The sequence below is a fragment of the Castanea sativa genome, chromosome 12 (assembly GCF_040712315.1).
Source record: "Castanea sativa cultivar Marrone di Chiusa Pesio chromosome 12, ASM4071231v1".
Lineage (NCBI taxonomy): Eukaryota > Viridiplantae > Streptophyta > Magnoliopsida > Fagales > Fagaceae > Castanea > Castanea sativa.
The window spans coordinates 22,492,896-22,501,674 of record NC_134024.1 but is presented as its reverse complement, the minus strand read 5'-3'; positions in this window follow the sequence as shown (position 1 = coordinate 22,501,674).

The following is an 8,779-nucleotide window of genomic DNA, read 5'->3' as shown; positions in this document are numbered from 1 at the left end:
TAAGTTATACTAAACTGAGCTTTAATAATTTCGTTGAGTAATTAAATTGAAGTGACTGCTATGATGAATTCCTAAACTTAGGCAAAACATTTGGATTAAGCAAATATGTGTTATATTATGAGATTTGTAGTTCTTTGTTTTGAGGTTTCTTAGAGCACTTGACTAATTACCGAGTAAGTGTAATAATACATGTTGGGTAAGAAAAATATTGAACCAAAAAAAAAACTAGGTTAGTATGTACAACCAAAAAAGTAACACACCTATCAAAAATTCATATACTTCCAAGGCTTCAAATTTCAAGTCCACCAATCTGTCAAATTATCAAAAGTGGACAAGTAAAAGTGTAAAACTGAAACACCATAGCAAGTCTCATTTACGATTTTAACTCAAAATTTTTTGTTCTTTTTATAGTAAAACTCATTTGCATTTACACTCCGTTCCTGTTTGGATCCCACGTCCATGTTTTACGTTTTTGTCTTTTTTGTTTTATTATCAGTGCCTTTTGTACTGTTCACCATGAATAATGCATTAAGGTAAAGTTACAGTGTTTTCAACAGTGAATAGTAATTTCAAAATTATTTTGTTTATTGTTTTCAATAATAAATTTTCAATTTTCAGCAAAATAAACCGTATTTAAACATACACTTAATTGGGGTGGGGTAGGGTGGGATGGATCAGAGAGAGAGAGTCAGGAGACAATGAACCCGTTTAGTAAGAGATTTTTAATAAAGTTATTTAAATTTTATAAAAATATGTGTGAATTAAAAAATATAAAAATACTTATTATATTATTGAAATATAAAATTTTATTATTTAAACATCATTACGAAATGAGGTTTGTAATAGGCAAAAAGGGTTTAGCATTTTAGGCTATAGTCTTCAAGTCCAGGTAGAGTAGGTAAAAAATTGACACTGGATTCAGGTCCTTCAAATGGAAGACACGTTTCGGTTGCTAGACCATTTAGATGATCCGTTTGCACCATTTCTAAGATTGACCCACTACTCTGAGCTTCGAGCTGTCTATTCGCGACGTGGCATCGGATCATTGATGCAGTAAAAATAAATAGAAAGTAAAAGATTCGCTATTACTTTGGTGGCCACTCGATATGTGTCACTTTAACGAAACCCACCGTTCTTAATTGTACGGAGGAGCTACACAGGTACTTTCCAATGGTTTTACTTACAGTAGCGTGGGCTCCTTCGTATTGTGAGAGAGAGATAGAGAAGACGGTGTGTTTCTGGTAATGTCACGTTTCCTATACACGCACGAAAAAAATTGTACGGTGTCTCCAAAATTAGTTGATGTGAGATTTGTGTAGGTGGATTTGAGCAATTATGACACGATGTATAAGTTAAAAAGATAAAAAGAAATAAATTAGAAGGTTAAAATAAAAATGAGTTATGTTAGTGCCGTAACTTGTTCACGTAGAACATAACTTAATAAAAATTTATGTAGTTTTAAGTTTTAACATATTATTGAAAAATGAGTAATATTAGAGACATGTAAAAATGGTACAATTTTGTGCCATAATTTGTTACGTGGCGAGTTGTGATTAATAAAACCCAAAATCAAAAATACTAAACAAAGAATAAGAATTGTAAGAGAAATCAAACAGTGGCTTTGGAATCATGGTTGCTGTCAGCAGCACAGTGGCTTCGTCTTCGGCAACAGCGGCTATCGTGGTGTGGAACGGAGAGAGAGAGGAGGAAGAGTGAAAGTGAGAGGGAGAGATGATAAGAGTGAAAAAAAATGAAGTGAGAGGGAGGAGAGACGAACAAAAATGAGGTGAGAGTCTTGAGGGAGAGAGAAAATTTATTAAAAAATATTTTTTTGCAATATGATATAGTGCGGTTCTAATAGTAGAATGGTACTATAGCATGTTGGATTTTTTTTTTTGAGATTTGACACATCTCATATAGTATAATTTTTGATATTTGGTGTGTTAAATGCTAAAAATAGACATAAAATTCAAATTCTATCTATATATAAAAAAATAATTAGTCTCTTTGTTACAATGATAAAGAGCAATATTATGAAGCATATGTTATAAATTGAAATTATATATATATATATATATATATATATATATTTTGTTGTTGTTACTTTTGCTAGCCATCAACTAAAGTCCTTAGGCCTCCCACTTGTCCTAATTTTTTTAAAGGTTTTACAGCTGCCATTAAATAAACAAAAAGGTTAAAAAATTGTATTAAAAAAAATCTCAAAATTTTAGAGTGGTAATTGATTTTTTTTAAACATAATATACTTATGTGTTACTTTCATTCCCAATCTCTAAGAAAACCTCAAAAATATTGAATACAATTTTTTTTTTTTTTTAAATCAACCAGAAAAGAGCATTACACAGTTGATGGCTGAGACCAATTATAGAGTGTTGGAACACTGGTAGCCATATCAGCCATAATATTTACATTACCAAGCACACAATTTGGAACCCAAAAGAAAGAAAAACTTAGTCCCTGCTGTTTCAAAGAAAGGATATCAGCAAATACAGTTTTCTCTTCTCAACCTGGAATACCATCCTTGTTGAATACCTGGACTAGTTTTTTACTGCTGCTCAAAACCAAAATCTGGTTGAAGTAATGTCTTTTAGCTCAAACTGCTGCTTCTCCTAAATCTTCAAGCAACGCTCCATAAGCTGATTTTGCTGCTGCAACCATAGAACACAGTAGTATCCCCTGAGCATTCTGATCTTGTAAGCAAAGGCACTCCTTCTCCCTCTTTTCTTTTTGACACCAGAAATCTTGAGAATAATGTTCCATTGTCCACCAACTCCTTGAGCCACACTACTCTGCCTGGTAGTCCTGTTTCCAATATTGAGGTGTTTATCAAAGGCCTCTTGGTACCTGCAAAACAAGTTTGAGTAGTTAAAACGATATTCATTGGGTTAGATTTAATCCCTTCATAAACCACATTGTTTCTGTGATTCCAAATTGTTTAGAGAGTGATGAACATCAATTGCAAAATTTTCATGCTATCCTCATTCATCCTTTTGTGTTTAACAATAGTATTGGTGAACCATTGCTAAACTGTCATAGAACCCAGAGTAGAGGTATGGATGGCTAACTGGAAGCCATACCAGCAAGCTCTAGCAAAGTTGCAATGGAGGAATAGGTGACTGGATGACTCCTCTTCATTGTCATAGAAGGGGCATAGAGTAGGAGTTGAGATTTCCCTCCTCTTCAAAGTGAGGAAAGTTTGTAGACTATCATGAAGCAATTTCTAGACTAAGTTGCAGATTTTTAAAGGCAGCTTAACCTTCCAAATGAGTTTCCACACAACATTAGGCATACTATGGGGTCTGAAGGTTACTGTGGCAGATTGGTTAGCATCCTACAAAAGAACATCATAAGCTTTATGGACTCTGTACTCCCCTGAGTTTGAGAATTTCCACATGAGTTTGTCGGCAACAGCTCCTATTTTGGAAATAGGGTTGCTTAAAATCTCTGGGCATATAGGGTAAGAATACAAAGATCTGACCAACTCAGATTTCCAAGAGTGAGTATTTTGGTCAATGAGATCAGCTACAATGCCTATTGTGAGGTTGAGGTTTTGCAAATTTGGGGCTGGGTACCAGGCATGATGGTCCAAGGGGATGTTAGTACCACTACCAACCCACCACCTGCCCTCTCTCAGCTTATTATTGTCATGGTTGATAATGTTCCTCCAGAACCAGGATTGATGAGGTTTGGGATGACATTCATGGATAAAGTTCCTAGGGTAGTATTTAGCTTTAAAAGTTTTGGCTACAAGGGACTGTGGGTTGTGATGTAGTCTCCAGAACTGCTTTGCAAGCATGGCTTGGTTCATCAAGCTGAAATTTTTGAGACGTAGTCCACCCACATCCCTAGGCTGATAGATTTTGTTCCAATTAACTAGGTGCATTTTCCTAATCCCTTGATCATGGCCCCACTAGAAAGCTCTTGTAATGGCATCCATTTTGTTTCATATGTTTTTAGGCACCCTAAAACAAGAGAAGGTATATAAAGGCATAGATAGTAGAGCTGAGTGGATTAATGTGGTTCTACTAGCTTGTGAGAGCAGCTTAGCTTTCCATCCTTGAAGTTTGGAGTCAAGTTTCTCCACTAGAAAATGAAAATTAGCAACTCTCTTACCCCTAAGTTTGAAGTTCAACCCTAAGTACTTACTAGGATTCTGCAGCAGATTGACCTTCAAAATTGAGGTAAGGTTTTCTTGGTCTACTCTTGGCATATTTGGGGAGCAAAAAAGGTAGACTTGGCTAAATTGATGCTCTTGCCAGAAATAGAGCAGTTCCAGTGAAGCACACCTTGAATATTATCTAGGGATTTAATATTCTTCCTAAAGAAAAATGAGTGAGTTATCTGCAAACAACAAGTGTGTAAAGGTGCAAATATTGAATACAATTGAAACTCTAAAAGATTTCACAAAAAAAGAAGATTTTGTTGGCAAATAATCATTGACAATCAATTTTCTTAACAACTTATAAAAATATACTAATAAAACTTAAACACAAAAATTAGACTAGCAATTTTGCATCTCAAAAAAAGAAAGAAAGAAAGAAGAAGAATAGTTTAAAACCAACAACAATTTTGAATAGATAATATTTAATTAATATTTAAATATTAGAAAAATCACAAAAATTTATTGATTCAATCTTGCTTGTGCTTCTTTCTTCTTTATTTATGGTTTTTGTTTTTGATTTTGGTAAAATGTAAAAACACCTTATAAACTTTCAGCTCAAATTAAATTGAACCTTAATCTTTAAGCTTGAATCCATAAACCCTAACTCTGAGAGATTCTCATAGCACAACTTGTGACCAATTTTAATCCCTTGGCTAAGATTTGGGATGACAATTAGTTGACTGAACTGAACTATATGGATTGGAAAAGAAATTTAATCATTGTTATCCTTGCTGATAAGATAGTTTACGTCCTTAAGGCTGAGCCATTAGAACTTGCTTTAAATGTTGCCATTAAGGGGCATACAAACGCATTTGATAAGTGACCAATTTTACGTATAGACCTTTATGATCAATGTATTGCAAAAACAATGCCAGGCCTAGTTATAGCACGAGATATGATTTTTTACCTTAAAGAGATGTTTAGAGAAGAAAGTAGAAGTGCACGACAAACTACTATGAAATATTTAATGTCTACCTAAACTACGGAAGGAACTCTATTTCAGAAACATGTCTTGAAGATGATTTCTTTCATCAATAAATTAGATATGATTGGTGCAGAAATGGACGGTGAGACCAAAGTTGATGCGATTCTAGCATCTTTACCTAATTCTTTTGATTAGTTTGTTATGAACTATAACATGAATAAGATGGATGTTACATTGTTTGAGTTGCTCGAGATGTTGCAAGCAATTGAGGATCTCATAAAGAAAGGAGTCTAATGTCATGCTGGTAAAGAAATCTAATTATTCTCTTAAGTACAAGCCTAAGGGTAAGAGCTTTACGATAAAAGAGGCTCAGTCACCCAATATGGCCTAAGGTGACAAAGCAATAAGGGCAGTGAGCAATAGAAAGCAAAAAGAAATTGTTTCTATTGTGGTAAACCTGGTCATTAAAAGAGAAACTGTTGCCACTCTTTGGCTTTTCTAAAGAATGGAAAACCTTCATAAGGTATGCCTATTGTGATCATTATTCAAAAATATTTAATGGATGGTCCTTTTAATGCTTGGTGTGTGGATTCTAGTGAAACTTCACAAATCTACCATATACAGCAAGGGTTCAAGGAGACCCAATGGATGAATGAATGGGTAATGATCCTAAAGATGGGAACAAGTGATATTGTTGCAGCCACTGCCATTTGAACCTTCCATTTGAAATTATCTTCTAATATAACTTTAGTTTTGAAAGAATGCTTGTATGTGCAAAAAATACAAAGGAATTTAGTTTATGTTTCAAAACTTGGTTGTTTTGAATACTCTTACTTTTTATGAGTTTAACCTAGAAACTTGACCCTTCCTTAGTAGTGAGGATATGTACTACGCTACCTCCTTGGTGCATTATGCCACTTATAGATAGTCAAAAAATAACAAGCTTGACCAGACCAATCTCTATGCACTTCATAGATGCCATGGTGGTGACCCATCTTTCATTGTTAACTCCATAACTTAATAACAAGTTTAGAGGAAGAAAGTAATGAGAATTTAGAACAACAAAGTTTTGAAACGAAAACTTTCTTTGTACTTATGGTATATATAAGTATTCTTTCAAAACTAAAGTTTTATTAGAAGATAGTTTCAAATAGAAGGTACCAACAGTGGTGGCTACAACAGTTGCACATATCCTCATGACCTCATCTTTAAGATCACTTCCCCTTCATTTAGCTTTTGGGCCTCCCTTTACCCTTGCTATATACTATTGATGTGTGAGGTCACACTTCCACACACAAGCATTAGAAGGACCATCCATCATTTTTGTTTTAATAACGAGCACAATAAAAATAACCTTTGAAGGTTTGTCATTCTTTAGAGAAGCCAAATAATGGAGATATTTTCACTTGCAATGATAGGGTTTACCGTAATGGAAATAATTTCCTTTTGCTTTATTATTCTTGATCAATGCTTTTTCACTTGTCACACTTGAGCCTTATTAAATGACAATGACCCATTTCTCTTTAAGCTCTTACCCTTCAACTTGTGTTTAAGCGAATACTCAAATTTCTTTGCCAAAATGAAAGTAGGATTTTCTTTCTTGATGGGATCCTTAGCTTCTTGCAACATATTGAGCAACTCAGACAATATATCATCCATCCTATCTGATTCATAATTCATAACAAACTGATTAAAAGAATCAGATAATAATGTTAGGATCACATCAACTTTGGTCTCACCATCCAATTATGCACCAAGCACATCTAGTTTGTTGATGAGAGAAATCATCTTCAGTACATGTTCCCTAACTAGAGTTCATTCCACCATTTTGGTGGACATGAACTTGTCGTACACTTCTACTTTGTTTTTCAAACATCTCTTTAAGGTGCAAGATCAAATCTTATGTTGTAACAAGGTCTTGGCATTGTTTTTGCAACATATTGGTTATAATGGTCAATACGTAGCACTTAGACATTTCATATGCCTCATGCCACTTATCAAATACGATTTTATGCTCCTCAATGACAACGACCTCCAGTGGCTCAACATTAAGGACATAAGCTATCTTATCAGCTGTGGGCGCAAGGGAAAGAGCATAATGGAGTCGCCACCTAGTTATATGGTTTAGGAACTATGAATATAGCGTTTTTTTGAGGAAGAGCCTTTGATCTTATACTGCTAGAGTTTAGGTTCAGAGTTTAGGTATACTCTTGGAAAGGTGTTAGGCACCCAAGATCGCCCAACCATAAGGTTGGCCTCCTATCATTGTGTCCTAAATCTTAACTAAGGAAGTCAATACCGTACCGGAAGCTGTACCGGTTTGGCCAGCGGTACGATATATTTCGAATACCGGTCAATACCGGTGTACCGTTTCGAGTTTACCGCTATTTTATTTATATATATATATATATATATATATATTAACAAAGAAAATTTATAAGTTTAAAGTTAAAAAAAAAAATCAAATTATCATCAATTTTGTCTTTCTATAATAGCCCAGTACTTTATATATAAATCTAAATTGTCTAATCATTATACTTAAAAAAATAATAATAAAACTTATTAGAACAAGTGTAAAAGGTATATATCTCAAAAAAAAAGAAAGTGTAGAAGGCATAGACTCCACCTAACCCACGTGAAGTCTGAATTAAATTCAATGCCTGACTTAACTTTTACCAAAGCCACACGTTACTTCAAAAAAAAAATAAACACAACTTCACAGCCACACGATTTAAAAATGCATTGAGAAGCTGTAAACGATTGGTACGAGAAGTCTGTGTTGGGCGGAGAAGAGAAGATAAACCAGTAAGAATAAGAGATGCAGATTAACCAAAGGAGGACAAGATGCAGTGGTGGGCTTCGCCGGAACTTATCAGTGTCACGGAGCTATGGGTTTCTACTGGCAAAAATCAATTTCAAAGAGGTAATTTTCTTCTGAACTAATTTCAGACCAAAATCAATATTTTGGCCGGAATGACCAGAACTTCCCCAAATAGCCGAAATAACCTGAAACAGCCCGGTATAAAAAGCGGTACGACACAGGGGGGTTACATGTACCGGTTTACTCGCCGGAAAGAGAAATTTCGGCCATACCGGCCGGTACGGTACGAAATTGACTCCCTTGATCTTAACCCTATTAAAAGCTATTTAAATACTTGTATTCTAGACTCATACACACACTAACATGCATCTAACAAACAACATAGCATCTTTAACACTAAACACATACTTATGCATCTATCCAAACAAAAGGGAGCCAAACATGTGGAAGAAACCCTAATCATACGTCTAAAACAAAGCAACAACTTAAACATGGTAGCAAGCATATCATCAAACAAAACAAATAAAAAAACAAAACGTTAACATACTAGAAGCCCTAATCATATATCTAAAAACCCTAATACAAATGCATGACTTACCTTTTACTTACCTCTTAGCAGCACAGCACCTACGACATCAATGCATGAACATGTGAATGAATGACATCAAAACTAATAAACCCTAAACTAAACCCTAATTTAGACATGTGATAACAAATAAACATGTTAAAAGGTAAGCAGACAGTTACGGGGCTTGATTCATATGAAAAAGAGGCTATGCAAACAAATATGTGAAGACAGAATCAAAACAAAGAAAAATTAGGGTTTCTGGGTAATGACATCACGTACGCTAAA